We start from the raw sequence: 17719 nt of genomic DNA on the forward strand, positions 1-17719 counted from the left end.
TGAGAGATTTTTCCAGAGGAAGGAAGGAGGGCAGGGGAGGGGGAAGGAAGGAAGGAAGGCGGGAGGGAGGGAGGGAGGGAAGCAGGCAGGAAGGAAGGAAAGAAGGGAGGGAAGGGAAGGGAGGGGGAGGGAGGACGAAGGAAGGAAAAAGAAGGGAGGAAAGGAAGGGAGGGAGGGAGGGAGGAAGTAAGGAAAAAGCAAGGAAGGAAGGAAGGAAAAAGGAAGGAAGGAAAAGTGGGTGCTGGGCCAGAGAGATTTTTCCAGAGGAAGGAAGGGGAGAGGGAAGGGAGGGAGGGAAGGAGGGAGAGAGGCAGGCAGGCAGGCAGGCAGGGAAGGGAGGAAGGAAGGAAGGAAGGAAGGAAGGAAGGAAGGAAGGAAGGAAGGAAGGAAGGAAGGAAGGAAGGAAAGAAAGAAGGAAGGAAGGGAGGGGGAGGGAGGAGGAAGGAAAAGGGAAGGAAGGAAAAAGGAAGGAAGGAAAGGGAGGGAGGGAGAAAGGAAGGAAAAAGGGAGGAAGGAAGGAAGGAAAAAGGAAGGGAGGAAAAGTGGGTGCTGGGCCAGAGAGATTTTTCCAGAGGAAGAAAGGAGGGAAAGGGAGAGGCAAGGGAGGGAGGGAAGGGAGGGAGGCAGGCAGGCAGGGAAGGGAGGAAGGAAGGGAAGAAAGAAGGAAGAAAGGGAAGGGAGGGGGAGGGAGGAGGAAGGAAGGAAAAGGGAAGGAAGGAAAAAGGAAGGAAGGAAAGGGAGGGAGGGAGGGAGGAAGGAAGGAAAAAGGAAGGAAGGAAAAAGGAAGGAAGGAAAAGTCAGTGCTGGGCCAGAGAGATTTTTCCAGAGGAAGGAAGGAGGGGAGGGGAGGGGGGAAGGGAGGGAGGCAGGCAGGCAGGCAGGGAAGGGAGGAAGGAAGGAAGGAAAAAGGAAGGAAGGAAAAAGGAAGGAAGCTAAAGAGATGGGAGAAGGGAGGGAGGGAGGGAGCGAGGGAGGGAAGGAAGGAAGATGGGGAAGGAAGGAAGGAGAAAGAGATAGGGAAGGAAGGAAAGAAGGAACGAAGGAGCTGCAGAACCAGTGGTATTAAAAGCAAAGAATCAGGAACTAAATCCAATTCTAATGCCACTTAATTTTTTTTTTTTAATTCTTCTGCATCTCTCCTTTTCGTACCATTTCATCTGCTCAAGAATCGTAGGGCCGTTCTGGAAATCTTACGGTGTTTTCCTACCTTTTCTGGTGGTTATAATAAAATGGAGTTGGGGGTCATACAGGTTGCAGGAAGCCCCCAGGCTTATTTTGGTAACTCTGCAAAAACCTTAGATTTGTGCTGCTGGAATTCAGTGGCAAAGTGGTAGTTTTCAATAGCTTTTTTTCTTTTCCCTTGTTTTGGGAGGAGGGGAGGGAGGGAGGGAGAGGGAGGGAGGGAGAGGAGAAAAAGAGAAGGAGGGAGGGTGAGAAAGAGAGGGGAAGAGAGGCGGAGGGAGGGAGGGAGAGAGAAGGGGAAGAGAGGGAAAGGGGGAGAGAGAGAAAGGGAGAGGGAGGGAGAGGGAGTGTGAGAGAGAGTGGGGAAGAGAGGGGGAGGGTGAGCGAAAGAGAAAGAAAGAAGGAGGGAGGGTGAAAGTGAGAAAGAGTGAGAGAAGGAGGGAGAGGGAGGGAGGGAGGGAAAGAGGGAGGAGAGGGGAGAGAGAGAAAGAGAGAATGAGAGAAGAGGGAGAGAGAGAAAGAGAGGGAGGGAGAGAGAGGGGGAAGAGAGGAAGGGTGAGAGAGAGAGGGAGAGGGAGTGTGAGAGGGGGAAGAGAGGGGGAGGGGAGAGAAGGAGAGAGAGGGAGGGAGTGGGAAAGAAATAGAGAGAGTGAGAGGAGAGAGAGAGGGGGGGAGAGAGGGAAAGAGAGGGGGGAGAGAGGGGGAGGGAGAGAGAAAGAGAGGGAGGGAGGGTGAAAGAGAAAGAGAGGGAGAGAAAGAGAGGGAGGGAGGGAGGGAGAGAGAAGGGGAAGAGAGGGAGAGGGGGAGAGAGAAAGGGAGAGGGAGTGTGAGAGAGAGTGGGGAAGTGAGGGGGAGGGTGAGCAAAAGAAAGAGAGAGGGAGGGAGGGAGGGTGAAAGAGAGAGGGAGGGAGGGAGAGAAAGAGAGTGAGAGAGGGGGGAAGAGAGAAAAAGAGGGAGGGAGGGAGAGGGGGAAGAGAGGGGGAGGGAGAGCAAGGGAGAGGGAGGAAGGGAAGAGAAAGAGAGAGAGTGAGGGTGAAAGAGAGAGAGGGGGGAGGGGAGAAGTGGGAGAGAGAGAAAGAGAGAGAGAAGAGATGCTCTCTTCCCATCTTCCCTTCTTTTTCTTCGTCTTTCCTCTTTCCCTTTCCTGTCCCTTCTTTCATCCTCCAATGCAAAAGGGGAAAGATTTCTCCTTTTGTTTCACTTTTAGTTTGTTTTACTAGCCCTCTTGCCAGCCAAAACAGACTCCGTTTTCGCTGACCGAGGCACCGGGGGCCAGTCCTTTGCTGTTTCCAGGGCAGCCCCACAGCAGAGGTGGGTTTCAGCAGGTTCGGGCGAACCGGCGGCGGAAATTTTGAGTCGTTCAGAGAACCGGTAGCAGTAAAAATTCTGACTGGCCCCGCCCCCATCTAGTCTCTGCCTCCCGAGTCCCAGCTGATCGGGAGGGAATGGGGATTTTGCAATAACCTTCCCCCGGAGTGGGGAGGGAATGGGGATTTTGCAGTATCCTTCCCCCAGGAGTGGGAAGGGAATGGGGATTTTGCAGTAACCTTCCCCTGGATTGGGGAGGGAATGGAGATTTTACAATATCCTTCCCCTGCCACGCCTACCAAGCCATGCCACGCCCACCAAGCCACGCCCACAGAACCGGTAGTAAAAAAAAATTGAAACCCACCACTGCCCCACGGGCCAGATCTAAGCACTCTGTAGGCCAGATCTCCCCCACAAGCCTTGATTATGACACCCCTGATGTAGGATCTCCTGCTCGAGCAGTGGGCTGGACTAGAAGACCTCCGAGGTCCCTCCCAAACTCTGTAATTCTATTAAACGCCTCGCGTAGAAGCCTTTCGCCACTTCCTGAGCACAAGCCTCAGATGCTGGGAAAGGATTCGCCACCCCCAACGACCGAAGCCGTTTCCCACCAGCTGACGTGAGTTCCCTCCGTGAGAAAAAGCCGGCTGCTGAACTTCGGACAGCGAGTTCATTCTGGATTAAGCGATGTCAGAAGTGCTTCAAAAGCAGCGAAGGATTAGCCCCCGTGGGACAGGGAGGTCGAAGGAGCCGTGCGCAAACAAGTCGAAATGTCTGGAAGTTGTTATGAGTTTATTTTTCGGGCGAAGTGTTTTGTGTCAGAAATAACGGCTGGTTAACGTTCTGAACAGAGGATTGAATGGAAGACTTAGAATAGAATAGAATAAACAGAGTTGGAAGGGACCGTGGAGGTCTTCTAGTCTAACCCCGTTTAGGCAGGAAACCCTACACCACTTCAGACAAATGGTTATCCAATCTCTTCTTAAAATCTTCCAGTGTTGGAGCATTCATGACTTCTGGTGGCAAGTTGTTCCACTGGTTAATTGTTCTCATGGTCAGGAAATTTCTCCTTAGTTCTAAGCTGCTTCTCTCCTTGATTAGTTTCCATCTGCTGCTTCTTGTCCTGCCTTCAGGTGCTTTGGAGAATAGCTTGACTCCCTCTTCTTTGGGGCAACCTCTGAGCAGGGGTGAAATCCAGCAGGTTTTAACAGGTTCTGGCGAACTGGTAGCGGAAATTTTGAGCAGTTCAGAGAACTGGCAAATACCACCTCTGGCTGGCCCCAGAGTGGGGTGGAAAGGGCAATTTTATTTATATATATATTAATTAATTTATTTTATTTATTTGATTTGTATACCGCCCTACTCCCGAAGGACTCAGGGCGGTGAACAGCCAAGCAATAAAATACATAAATATACAAAATTTAAAAACCAGATAAAATCAAATTAAATCATTTTGGCCCAGACAGAGTAAAACACCCCCACAATTTAAAAACAGATTAAAATTTACATATTAAAAGAGGGAGGAGATTAGGCCAAGCCCGCTTGATGGAATAAAATATATACACACACACACACACACACACACATATATATATAATTTGATTTATATGCCACCCTTCTCCGGAGACTCAGGGCGGCTTACAATGCGTTAAGTAATAGCCTTCATCCTTTTGTATATTTATACAAAGTCAGCTTATTGCCCCCACAAACTGGGTCCTCATTTCACCTACCTTAGAAAGGATGGAAGGCTGAGTCAACCTTGGACCTGGTGAGATTCGAACTTACAGTAATTGCAGACACCTGGTGTTATTCACAATGCTTTTAGTCTGCTGAGCCACTAGGCCCCTATTATTTTGCAATATCCTTCCCCCAGGAGTGGGGAAGGGAATGGGGATTTTGCAGTATCCTTCCCCTGGAGTGGGGTGGGAATGGAGATTTTGCAGTATCCTTCCCCTGCCACCCCCCACCAAGCCACGCCCACAGAACCGGTAGTAAAAAAAATTGGATTTCACCACTGCCCTTGAAATATTGGAAGACTGCTGTCGTGTCTCCCCTAGTCCTTCTTTTCATTTAACTAGACATACCCAGTTCCTGCAACCGTTCTTCGTATATTTTAGCCTCCAGTCCCCTAATTATCTTGATTGATCTTCTTATTCTTATTTTCTGGCCCTTTTCATTTTCTTTAGCTACACTCTTTTTCTCGCCAGCTGATAATAAGCCCAATCGGGCTTTTGAGCGCATGGCAATAAGGCCAAGCGCTTATTTCAGGGTTCAAAAAAAAATATAAAACAGGGTCTTATTTTCAGGGAAACACGGTAGAGGGGGTGGGGTTTGAGGAGGAAGAGGAGGAAGAGGAGGAGGCTGGAGGAGATGATGACACCTGTGGGGTCCTTGATGTTCTCTGAGCTTGGTGGTTTCTTTGGCAGAAGTTTCATTACCCAAACTACGTCAAGTTCAATGTCTAACCCATTCGTATCACATCCCCTCATAGTCCTGCAAGGGTTAACAGAACCACATATCCCATCATTCCACCTTACCTCTGACTCCTCCCCCTGGGTATAAGAGGTCCCATCACGAGGCCATCCAGCAGTTCCAGATGTGTACCTGTAAGAGAGAGACAAAGGAGCCTGAGTGGCGTAGGAGGCTAATGCCTTCTACTAAGGCAGCATTTAACATCCAGCTGCCTGCAATTACTGCGAGTTCAATTCTCACCAGGCTCAAGGTCGACTCAGCCTTCCATCCTTTCTAAGGTGGGTAAAATGAGGACCCGGTTTGTGGGGGCAATAAGCTGACTTTGTATAAAATATACAAAAGTATGAAGGCTACTGCTTAACGCATTGTAAGCCGCCCTGAGTCTCCAGAGAAGGGCGGCATATAAAAATAAATAAAAAAATAAAATAAAAATAAAAAAAGGTCAATGGTTATCAACTGAATGGGCCTGGGACTAGTTCGGGCCTGCAATAAAGAAATTAAAAGAAGATATACTTGTGTCTTATGAGTTATTGGGTTAGATCCATCATCCTCACAAACTAGGTACCATCATCAGTACTAGAGGGAGTGGGGTTTGAGGAGGAGGAGGAGGAAGAGGAGGAGGAAAAAGAGGAGGAGATGACGACAACTGTAGGATCCTTGCTGCTCTCTCGAGTTTGATTGTTTTCCTGCAAATCTCTCATTACCCAAACTAGGCAACAACATCTTCAGTGATCATCAGCAATTTGGGTAATGAGGTGCCTGCAAGAAAACAGCCGAGCTCAGTAGATTGGCTGAGATTGGAATTTGGTCCTGCTGAGCATTTCCTCCTGTTTCTGCTTTCGGAGACATCCAACTTCCCCGACAGAAAGCAAACTCTGGAAAGTTCTAAAGTCAGCCCGAAGCCTGACCCTGAAATAAATTCTCATGAGCAAACTCTGGGTTTCACCCTTCTGGGAAGGCGGGCTTATCTCCTGCCTCGTCTCTCTGGTGCATCACTAGCAATTTCCCAAAAATTCATTTGGAAAGAGAGAGAGCGTATCAAGCGTTTTTTTGGGGTTTTTTTTTTTTTTTGGTTTAATGCAGATGACTTCAAACTTGGCAGCTTTAAGATTTGTGGACTTCAACTCTTCTGAAGTCCACAAGTCTTAAAGCTGTCAAGTTTGGGCACCCCTGGTCTTAAAGTTGTCAAGTCTGGGGACCCCAATCTTAGAGCTGTCAAGTCTGGGGACCCCAATCTTAAAGCTGTCAAGTTTGGGGACCTCTGGTCCCCTGAAGTCCACAAGTCTTAAAGCTGTCAAGTTTGGGGACTCCTGGTCCCCTGAAGTCCACAATTCTTTTTTTTTTTTAATTTTAAAAACAAAACTTTATTCATTCTTAAAAACATTTAAAACATACAAGTTTCTCTTAGTCAAGAAACAAATTTACATATACAGTACACAACTTCACCTACTGACTAATTTCTATTATCATATATACATAAATACAAACCTACAGTGACATATTTCATTTTCTATCTATCTGACAGTGCAGTTTTTAATTATATTAATTTCTTCTCAGTTTCATCTCTACCCATTTCCACTCCTCTGATTTATCCACTGGTATCATCTATTCCATATTGTAAAATATTTTGAGTCCTCCTTATCCTGTAACTCTAAAGTTAATTTGTCCATTTCTGCGCGTGTGTATATCTTTTGTATTAGCTCCTGATCGGTTGGCAATCGATCTGTTTTCCAAAGTTGTGCTACCGCTAATCTAGCCGCTGTGATTATGTGAAGTATTAAATATTTTATATCATTCCTAATGTTCTTTTTAATCATGCCTAATAAAAAATTTTGGGTTCTAATTCAATTTCGTAATCTGTTATTTCTACTATCCATGTTTTTATCTTGTTCCAATATTTCTTAATTTCTGGGCAGAGCCACCAAGTGTGGTAAAAAGTTCCCTGTGCTTTTTTGCATTTCCAACAGGTCGGATTTGGGTACATTTTCGCTAACCTTGTGGGGGCCAGATACCATCGATACCACATCTTATAGTGATTGTATAAGATGAAGTCCACAATTCTTAAAGCTGTCAAGTTTGGGGACCCCTGGAATTCTGGGAATTGAAGTCCACAAGTCTTAAAGTTTGGGGACCCCCTGGTTGGAGACCCCTGGTAGGCAGAGAAAAATTTTTCCCCCCACCCTTTTTTTTCCATTTGATGAAAGGAGACACGCTCTTCAAATTTCTCACAGAGAAGAAGAGAATTTTGGCAACTTGTTCATGGATACTGCAAAGAGGCCGAAGACTACAAGCAAACATCCCGTTTTAGAACAGAATAGAGCTGGAAGGGACCTTGGAGGTCTTCTAGTCCAGCCCCCTGCTCAAGCAGAAAAGCCTATACCACTCCAGGTAAGTAGTTGTCCAGTCTCTTCTTAAAAACCTCCAGTGATGAAGCACCCACAACTTCTGGTGGCAAGCTGTTCCACTGGTTATTTGTCTTCACCGTTAGGAAATTTCTCCATAATTCCAGGTTGCTGCTCTCCTTGGTTAGTTTCCATCCATTGTTTCTTGTCTTCTGGCGCTTTGGAGAATCATTTGATCCCTTCGTCTTTGTGGCAGCCCCTCAAATACTGGAACACTGCTATCATGTCACCCCTAATTCTTCTTTTCTTTAGACTAGCCAGACCCAAATCCTGCAGCTGTTCTTCATATGGTTTAGTCTCCAAGCCTTTGATCCTCTTAGTTGCTCTTCTCGGAACTTCTTCCAAAGTCTCAACATCTTTTTTTATAGTGTGGTGACCAAAATTGGTTGAGGCATTCCAGGTGTGGTCTTACTACGGGTTTATGAAGAGGTTTGGTAGCCTTGAGCCTGGGGCTTATCAAAGAGAATTATTTAGCATTGATGGAGAGAAATTTATTCTCCCAATATTAAGGAATGATCTATTATATGCCATCAAGTCAGGGCCAGCTCTTAGCTATGAGATGGATGGATTTTCTCCAGGTTGATCTTTTCCTAACCAGGTCCTTCAGTTCTTCCAATGGGGCCCACATTGGGATTGAGTCCATCCCCTTTACTGCTGATGGTGCTGCTTCTTCTTCTTCTCCTTCTTCTTCTCCTTCTTCTTCTTCTTCTTCTCCTTCGCCTTCTTCCTCTTCTTCTTCTTCTTCGCCTCCTCTTTCTTCTCGTCTTCCTCCTTCTCCTGTTCCTCCTCCTTCTTTTCCTTCTTCTTCTTCTCCGTCTCCTCCTCCTTTTTCTTCTCCTCTTCCTCCTCCTCCTTCTTCTCCTCCTCCTCCTTTTTCTTCTCCTCCTCCTCCTCCTCCTCTTCCTCCTCCTTTCTTCTCCTTCTTCTCCTCCTCCTCCTTCTTCTCCGTCTCCTCCTCCTCATTTTCTTCTCCTCCTTCTCCTTCTTCTTCTCCGTCTCCTCCTCCTCCTTCTCCTCCTCCTTCATCTCCGTCTCCTCCTCCTTTTTCTTCTCTTCTTCCTCCTCCTCCTTCTCCTCCTTCGTCTCCTCCTTTTTCTTCTCTTCCTCCTCCTCCTCCTTCTTCTCCTTCTCCGTCTCCTCTTCATTTTCTCCTCCTCCTCCTCCGTCTCCTCCTCCTTTTTCTTCTCCTCTTCCTCCTCCTCCTCCTTTCTTTCTTTCTTTCTTTCTTTCTTTCTTTCTTTCTTTCTTTCTTTCTTTCTTTCTTTCTTTCTCTTCTTCTTCTTCTCCTCCTCCTCCTCCTCCTCCTCCTCCTCCTCCTCCTATTTTTCCCAGCATTAGAATCTCCCCTTGAGAACTGGGTCTTTGCACAAAGGTGTCCAAAAGTAGGATAATTTAAGCCTGGCCATCAGAAAGAAAACTCTGAGTTGACGTGTTCAATGATCCATTAGTTTGTTTTCCTAGCTGTCCACCATAATCTCTGGGGTCTTCTCTACCACCAAGGTTCAAAAGCGTCAATATTCTTCCTCTCCTGCTTTTTCAAGACCAGTTTTGACTTGATCCTTAGAAAACCGCAGCTTGCATAATTCTGATCTTTTACATGCACGATATTCATTTCTGAGATGAACTTTCTCAATAAGATGGAGCAACGCTTTTGCATATGCTTGAAGATTAATGAGACGCTTAAGGATTAAGTAAATCTTATATTGACATTGTATAGATTATTTTTTCTCTCTCTCTTTTTCCCGGTATCTTTTTTTCCTCCCTTTATGCTCTGTTTACTTTAATCAGCGCAAGCGATGCCGCTTTTGTACTGTACAATCAGAGGTTTTGTTTGTTTGTTATACTCCGCCAACAAAACACTTTTAAATAAAACCGAGCCAAATTTAATGAGACTTCCACACGGTCGTCTTTGTGGGAATTCAGAAAGTTACAGGAGGTTGAAGCCATTCCTGTGGTGGTGCTAGGAGCCAAATGATTCATCCAACTTTGGAGAGTGGGTGGTATTCGCATTCAAAGGTCAAGGAGGACTTATCAGAGTTGATCTTTCTCAACCAGGGACCAGGAATTAAGGAGAAACGTCCTAACAGTGAGGACAATTAACCAGTGGGACAGCTCGCCACCAGAAATTGTGGGTGCTCCATCACTGGAAGCTTTTAAGAAGAGACTGGATAGTCACTTGTCTGAAATGGTAGAGGGTCTCCTGCTTAAGCAGGGGGCTGGACTAGAAGACCTCCAAGCTCCCTTCCAACTCTGTTATTCTATTCTATTCTGTTCTGTTCTGTTCTGTTCTGTTCTGTTCTGTTCTGTTCTGTTCTGTTCTGTTCTGTTCTACTCTACTCTACTCTACTCTACTCTACTCTACTCTACTCTACTGTACTCTACTCTACTCTGGCCTGGCCTGGCCTGGCCTGGCCTGGTCTACTCTACTCTACTCTACTCTACTCTACTCTACTCTACTCTACTCTACTCTACTCTACTCTACTCTACTCTACTCTGTAATCTAGTCTAGTCTAGTCTAGTCTAGTCTAGTCTAGTCTAGTCTAGTCTAGTCTAGTCTAGTCTAGTCTAGTCTAGTCTAGTCTAGTCTACTCTACTCCAGGGTTGTTAGACAGCTGTAAATGTCCCGGGTGAAGAAAATTGAAGTTAACATGATCCAGTTCAGTTATTGCATTGTAACCAAGGATGCTATTCAGCAGGTTCTGACAGGTTCTGGAGAACCAGCAGCGGAAATTTTGAGTAGTTCGGAGAACCGGCAAATACCACCACTGGCTGGCCCCAGAGTGGGGTGGGAATGGACATTTTCCAATATCCTTCCCCCAGGAATGGAGACTTTGCAGTATCCTTCCCCTGGAGTGGGGTGGGAATGCAGATTTTTTAGTATCCTTCCCCTGCCACGCCCACCAAGCCACACCTACAGAACCAGTAGTAAAACATATTTGAATTCCACCACTGATTCTAACCACTGCACCATCACAGCTGTCATCATTCCAAAGACTAACACCCAAAATATACTATAGCTATCTGCTACTTACGGCTAAAGCAAGTTTTGAAAGCTGTGGCTCCCAAGAAGTAAATCTATTTGTTCAGTCGTGGGCCCATTGTCATAGCGATGACCTCAAATGTAATGAGTATTTTCACAAATAGCACAATCTCCGGCTATAAAAAATTTGCCTGACCTTCCAGGGTTTTTTGTTTTTTTTGATACAAACGTTGATAAAATTGGCATGATATACATCTCCATAAAAATAGCAATCGAGAAGTTCTTACCTCCAACTTTCCAGGTGGCCAAAAACATCCCCAGAGGTGGACATAGATCTAAAATAAGGAAAAGCATTAAGCTTATCTTTTTGTTCTGCGTCAAGATAATATATATATATATATATGAGGATCAGCCCAGTATCAGAGATCCTGGAGATATTAGAACTTAGAACAAAGGAGAAATTTCCTGACAGTGAGAACAATGAATCAGTGGAACGACTGGCCTCCAGAAGTTGTTAAGGCTCCAACACTGGAAGTTTTTAAGAAGAGATTGGACATCCATTTGTCTGAAGTGGTGCAGGGTTTCCTGCCTAAGCAGGGGGTTGGACTAGAAGACCTCCGAGGTCCCTTCCAACTCTGTTATTCTATTCTATTCTATTCTATTCTATTCTATTCTATTCTATTCTATTCTATTCTATTCTATTCTATTCTATTCTATTCTATTCCATTCCATTCCATTCCATTCCATTCCACATTCTCTATTCTATTCTATTCTATTCTATTCTATTCTATTCTATTCTATTCTATTCTATTCCATTCCATTCCATTCCATTCCATTCCATTCCATTCCACATTCTCTATTCTATTCTATTCTATTCTATTCTATTCTATTCTATTCTATTCTATTCTATTCTATTCTATTCCATTCCATTCCATTCCACTCCACTCCATTCTACATTCTCTATTCTATTCTATTCTATTCTATTCTATTCTATTCTATTCTATTCTATGTCACGCCACGCCACGCCATTCCATTCCATGCCATTCCATTCTACATTCTCCTATTCTATTCCATTCCATTCCATTCCATTCCATTCCATTCCATTCCATTCCATTCCATGCCAGTCCATGCCATGCCATTCCATTCCATGCCATTCCATTCTACATTCTTCTATTCTATTCTATTCTATTCTATTCTATTCCACTCCATGCATGTGACATGCGCGCATGCCAGTGGTGGGTTTCAAAGTTTTTTACTACCGGTTCTGTGGGTGTGGCTTGGTGGGCGTGGCAGGTCTTGGTGGGCGTGGCTTGATGGGCATGGTAGGGGAAGGATACTGCAAAATCTCCATTCCCTCCCCATTCCAGGGGAAGGTTACTGCAAAATCCCCATTTCCTCTCAATCCGCTGGGACTCGGGAGGCAGAGAATAGATGAGGGGGAGGGAGGCCAGTCAGAATTTTTACTCCCGGTGCTCCGAACAACTCAAAATTTCTGCTACCAGTTCTCCAGAACTGGTCAGAACCTGCTGAAACCCACCTCTGGTGCACGCGCGAGCGAAGAGTGCACTTCCGACCCGGTTGGGAAGGTAAGTAGATTTCACCCCTGGGACAAATCTATCCTTTACAGTTAAAAATAGCAAGCCACCCAGAAACAATGCACTTAGCCAGCAATTAATTAGATGAATCCATTCCTTTTCATTGACTGTTGCTCTCCTAATCCCTAAACATAATAGCATGCTTGATAGCTAAGCATCAGACCCTTGAGAAGGCAGACGGTGCTACTTCCACGGGTCCGTCATCTTGACAGCGACGACTTGAGCCAACTATATTATCTGAGTCACTACCCTGCCGTCAAATATCTTAGTGACACGTGGTCGTACAACACGATGTGTTGGAATGCCCAGCTTCGAGGAATTCCCTAGCGCAGTGATGGCTAACCTTTTTTGCTATTGCGTGCCAAAAGCGGGGGGAACGCAGGGGGGGTCACGCGTTCGTGTGCCGACACCCATAATTCTATGCGCCCCACCCCCCATGCATGTGCACGCGACCCCCACATACTCCCCCCCATTTTTGGCCCATGATGGCACAGTGGATCTGGTCGACCTGTTTTCATTCCCCTCCCCAGGCTCCTAAAAAGGCTCTGGAGCCCGGGGAGGGCGAAAATGGCCTTCCCCACTCCCCTGGAGGCCCCCCGGAGGCTGGAAATGGCCTCTTTGCCGACTGGTGGACCCAGAACGCCTGAAAATCAGTGTGCCGGAGCTGAGCTCATGGGCCCACCGATATGGCTCCGTGTGCCACCCGCGGCACGTGTGCCATAGGTTCGCCATCACGGCCCTAGCGTTTACTGCTTCTGTTTTATTTGCGTCTTTTTAAAAAAAATTCTCTTGCATGGCCAACTACCGCCAGGTACTTTGAAAGCATAACCTGTTCAGTCTTCTCTCTTCCTTTGCCTGCTGTGTTTGACTGGATTTCATTACAATCAAATCCATCTCTATCGCAATCATAGCCCAGCATAAACCGTTATTTTTAGTCTTCTGGTAATTGACGCGCGGGCATCCCTCGGCACAGAGGATGACAAGAGAGAGACCCTCGGTCTCTCTTCAGTCCAATTAAAACTGCTTGAAAGGGTCACGGTGTCATCTGCGTAGGAAGGCAGGGCTACGGCGGGGCACGGCGGCTGTTGAAAGGCCCCCTCGGCGGAGCTTCGCATCACACGGAGAACATTGAGATGAAATAGAAGAAGCACCGATACACGTTCTCTCTTCTGAGCAACGATAGAACTGGCTGGTTGGACAGAATGGTCGCATTTCACTTGCACAAAGGGAAAAATCAAAGAGCTTACTTGACTGATGAGTAGAGTAGAGTAGACTGGACTGGAGTGGAGTGGAGTGGAGTGGAGTGGAATGGAATGGAATGGAATAGAATAGAATAGAATAGAATATTGGAATTAGGAAATTAGAATAGAGTGGAGTGGAGTGGAATGGAATAGAATAGAATATTGGAATTAAGAAATTAGAGTAGGGTAGAGTAGAGTAGAGTAGAGTAGAGTAGAGTAGAGTAGAGTAGAGTAGAATAGAATAGAATAGAATATTGGAATGAAGAGTAGAGTAGAGTAGAGTAGAGTAGAGTAGAGTAGAGTAGAATAGAATAGAATAGAATATTGGAATGAAGAGTAGAGTAGAGTAGAGTAGAGTAGAGTAGAGTAGAGTAGAGTAGAGTAGAGTAGAATAGAATAGAATAGAATAGAATAGAATAGAATAGAATAGAATATTGGAATGAAGAGTAGAGTAGAGTAGAGTAGAGTAGAGTAGAGTAGAGTAGAGTAGAGTAGAGTAGAATAGAATAGAATAGAATAGAATATTGGAATGAAGAGTAGAGTAGAGTAGAGTAGAGTAGAGTAGAGTAGAGTAGAATAGAATAGAATAGAATAGAATAGAATAGAATAGAAAATAGGGAATAGACTACAAAATAGGGAATAGACTAGAATTAGAATTAGAATAGAATAAGGAATAGGATAGGATAGGATAGGATAGGATAGGATAGGAGAGGAGAGGAGAGGAGAGGAGAGGAGAGGAGAGGAGAGGAGAGGATAGAACTGGAAGAGACCTTGGAGGTCTTCTAGTCCAGCCCCCTGTTCAAGCAGGAGAACCTATACCATTCCAGACAAGTGATTGTCCAGTCTCTTCTTAAAAACCTCCAGTGATGGAGCGCCCACAATTTCTGGTGGCAAGCTGTTCCATTGGTTATTTGTCCTCACTGTTACGAAGTTCCTCCTTAATTCCAGCTTGCTTCTCTCTTTGATCAGTTCCCATCCACTGTTTCTTGTCCTGCCTTCTGGTGCTTTGGAGAATAAGTTGACCCCCTTCTTCTTTGTGGCAGCCCCTCAAATACTGGAATCTGCTATCATGTCGTTGTCCTTCTTTTCTCTAGACCAGCCATATCCAAATCCTGCAACCGTTCTTCATATTTTTTAGTCTCCAGGCCTTTAATCATCTTAGTTGCTCCACTTTGCAATTATCTTTTGAACTGCCTTTAATACCAGCTCTCAAAAAAAAAAAAAAATCACAGGGGAATGGAGCTGAGGTACACCTGCTCTGCACTATAAAATCTGGCAGGTCTATCTGTACATCAGAGCATTTTGACACGCTGTTTAATGCTAGGAATAGAAGAAGTGGGTTTCTTTTGGAGATCTGCGTTGACTGGCATCCTGGGCCAGCGATAAATCCCCAGCATCCCATAAACGGGACACGAGATCAATACGTTATTCCCAGCGACGGGTTAATTCAGAGGCATATAGATCCTAGGGGTGCCATAAAAGTGCATTCAGGACTTGAGCCGGTTGATTAAATCATCAATAGAGATCTATCGCTACGCTTTGTAATTATACTTTTAACGACTACGGTTTACCTTTAATGATGGGTGGGTACCCACTGTCCACTGCGAAACTCTTTCTCCATTCTTCCTTTTTCATTGCTACCTTCTCCATTTTTTCCCCTCTTCATTTCTTCATGTCTTTCTTCTCCGTTTCTTCCTTCTCCTTCTCCGTTCTTCCTTCTTCATTTCTACCTCCTCTTCTTCTCCATTTTCCCTTTTCCATTTCTCCTCCTTCTCTTCTCCATTCTCCTTCATTTCTTCCTTGTCCTCCTGCTCCTTCTCCGTTTCTTCCGTCTCCTTCCTCTTCTTCTCCATTCTTCCTTCTTCATTTCTACCTTCTCTTCTTCCTTCTCCACTTTCCCCTCTCCATTTCTCCTCCTTCTCCATTCTCCTTCATTTCTTCCTTGTCCTCCTGCTCCCTCTCCGTTTCTTCCTTCTCCTTCCTCTTCTTCTCCATTCTTCCTTTTTAGTTTCTATTATCTCCTTCTCCATTTCTTCCCTCTCCATTTCTTCCTTCTCCTTCTCCTTCTCAATTCTTCCTTTTTCATTGCTACCTTCTCCAGTTTTTCCCTCTCCATTTCTTCATGTCTTCCTTCTCCATTTCTTCCTTCTCCTTCTTCTCCATTCTTCCTTCTTCATTTCTATCTTCTCCTCCTTCTCCACTTTCCCCTCTCCATTTCTCCTCCTCCTCTTCTCCATTCTCCTTCATTTCTTCCTTGTCCTCCTGCTCCCTCTCTGTTTCTTCCCTCTCCATTTCTTCCTTCTCCTTCTCCTCCATTCTTCCTTGTTTTTTCTTTCTCTTCGTTCTCCACTTTCCCCTCTCAATTTCTCAATTTGTTCCTTCTCCATTTTTTCCCTCTATTCTTCATTTTTAGTTCTCTATTTTCTCCTTCTCCATTTTCCCCTCTCCATGTCTTCATGTCTTCCTTCTCCATTTCTTCCCTCTCCATTTTTTCCTTCTTCTCCTTCTCCATTCTTCCTTTTTAGTTCCTATCTTCTCCTTCTCCATTTTCCCCTCTCTGTTTTTCCATGCCTTCCTTCTCCTTCTCCATTTCTTCCCTCTCCTTCTTCTCCATTCTTCCTTCTTCATTTCTACCTTCTCCTTCTCCTTTCCCCCTCTCCATTTCTCCTTCTTCCCCCCTTCTCCTTCTCTCCTCCATTCTTCTTCATTTCTACCTTCTCCTAATCCTTTTCTTCCTCCTCCATTTCTTCCTCCTCCTTCCTCTTCTCCTCCATTCTTCCTTCTTTGTTTCTACCTCCTCCTCCTTCTCCATTTTCACCTCTCCATTTCTTCCTTCTCCACTTCTTTCCTGTCCACTTCTTCTCTCTCCTTCTCTTTCTCCTCCTTTCTTTTTTTTCAGCCTGCGAAATTCTCACGTACAACAAACAAACAAACAAATATTGAAGAGGCAGACGGATCCCTATCTTGGTTCTGTGTATGTGTATCTGCGAAAGATTGGCTGAACTGGCCTAATATACCCAGAGCCAAGATAGGGATCCGTCTGCCTCTTCAATATTTGTTTGTTTGTTTGTTGTGCATGAGAATTAGGATCTTCATCACACAATTCTCCAGTGTATACTTCTCTGCCTGTGATTATTTACCCTGTTGGGGAAAAAAAAATTGATTTGGAGGCGAGAGTTTTTCAGTGGGATCTTTTAAAAGAAATTTATCAAGACTATAATTGCAATCAGAAATCTGTTGTGGTTCATTTACTCAGTCTGGTTCACTGGGGAAGGTGTTAAATTAGTAGGGGGGCTGGTTTCTACAGCCCCCTTAACCATGAAAGGTCGCTGGGGTATTTGGGGCCAATTCCTCTCTTTAGAACAACAGAGTGGGAAGGGACCTTGGAGGTCTTCTAGTCCAACCCCCTGCTTAAGCAGGAAACCCTACACCACTTCAGACAAATGGTTATCCAACATCTTCTTAAAAACTTCCAGTGTTGGAGCATTCACAACTTCTGGTGGCAAGTTGTTCCACTGGTTAATTGTTCTCACTGTCAGGAAATTTCTCCATAGTCCTAAATTGCTTCTCTCCTGGCTTAGTTTCCACCCATTGCTTCTTGTCCTGCCCTCAGGTGCTTTGGAGATGAGCTTGACTCCCTCTTCTTTGGGGCAGCCCCTGAGATATTGGAACACTGCTATCCTGTCTCCCCTAGTCCTTCTTTTCATTAAACTAGACATCCCCAGTTCCTGCAACCGTTCTTCATATGTTTTAGCCTCCAGCACCCTAATCCTCTTTGTTGCTCTTCTCTGCACTCTTTCTAGAGTCTCCACATCTTTTTTGCATCGTGGCGACCAAAACTGGATGCAATATTCCAAGTGTGGCCTTATCAAGGCATTATAAAGTGGTAAACAGAGCTGAAACAGAGCTTCAGAAAAAAAGCCTCTGAAGCTCTTTTTGGAGGCTTTTTTTCTGAAGCTTCGTTTCTGATGCTTTTTTCAGCCTCTGAAACCTCCGTTTCAGAAACTGGGCGGAGCTACATTCAGAGTATAAGACGCACCCAGATTTTCACCCTTTTTTGGGGGGAGAAAAAGGTGCGTCTTATACTCTGAAAAATACGGTATTTTTTTTTTTTTTAAATTAAAGTTAGCTCAGGCTTTTGATTCAAGAAAACAATCGCTGGTTAACAACCTTTAAATCAGTATTTCCCAACCTCAGCAACTTGAAGTGAGCATCCACTCCCGCAATTCCCCAGCCAACATCTTAAAGCCCGCTGGCTAGAAAATTCTGGGAGTGGATGTCTACCCATTTTAAAGTTGTTGAGCTTGGAAACACCGGTTTGAATCAACCCCGTATGTCAGGCTGTGAAGCAGCTTTTACAGAAAAAGGGAAGCGACAAACTGGAAAAGCTCCTTTCTTATTTCCGAGGGTGCGTGCACATAAAGGGCATTAAAAGCCTGCAATTATCCACACTTAACCAGAGAGTAGGTAGCTCAACGGAGGTGACGTTTTATAGTAGATGTATAGCAGAGAATGCCAACGTGCAGCTGGTATATAAAC

The 17719-nt window shown here is 45.1% G+C and overlaps 1 long non-coding RNA gene across 1 annotated transcript in view; it reads right to left on the reverse strand.

The window, feature by feature from the left end:
• Positions 1 to 17719, reverse strand: part of LOC148112461 (uncharacterized) — a 37314-nt gene that overhangs the window by 8304 nt on the left and 11291 nt on the right. The window contains exons 2-3 of the long non-coding RNA XR_015729388.1: positions 10632 to 10679; positions 5028 to 5094 (exon numbers count right to left, since the gene is read on the reverse strand). This is a non-coding gene — a long non-coding RNA (uncharacterized LOC148112461). The remainder of the gene's footprint in view (positions 1 to 5027; positions 5095 to 10631; positions 10680 to 17719) is intronic.

Source organism: Pantherophis guttatus, chromosome 9, assembly GCF_059756535.1.
Source record: "Pantherophis guttatus breed Tessera chromosome 9, ASM5975653v1, whole genome shotgun sequence".
NCBI classification, from domain to species: Eukaryota; Metazoa; Chordata; class Lepidosauria; order Squamata; family Colubridae; genus Pantherophis; species Pantherophis guttatus.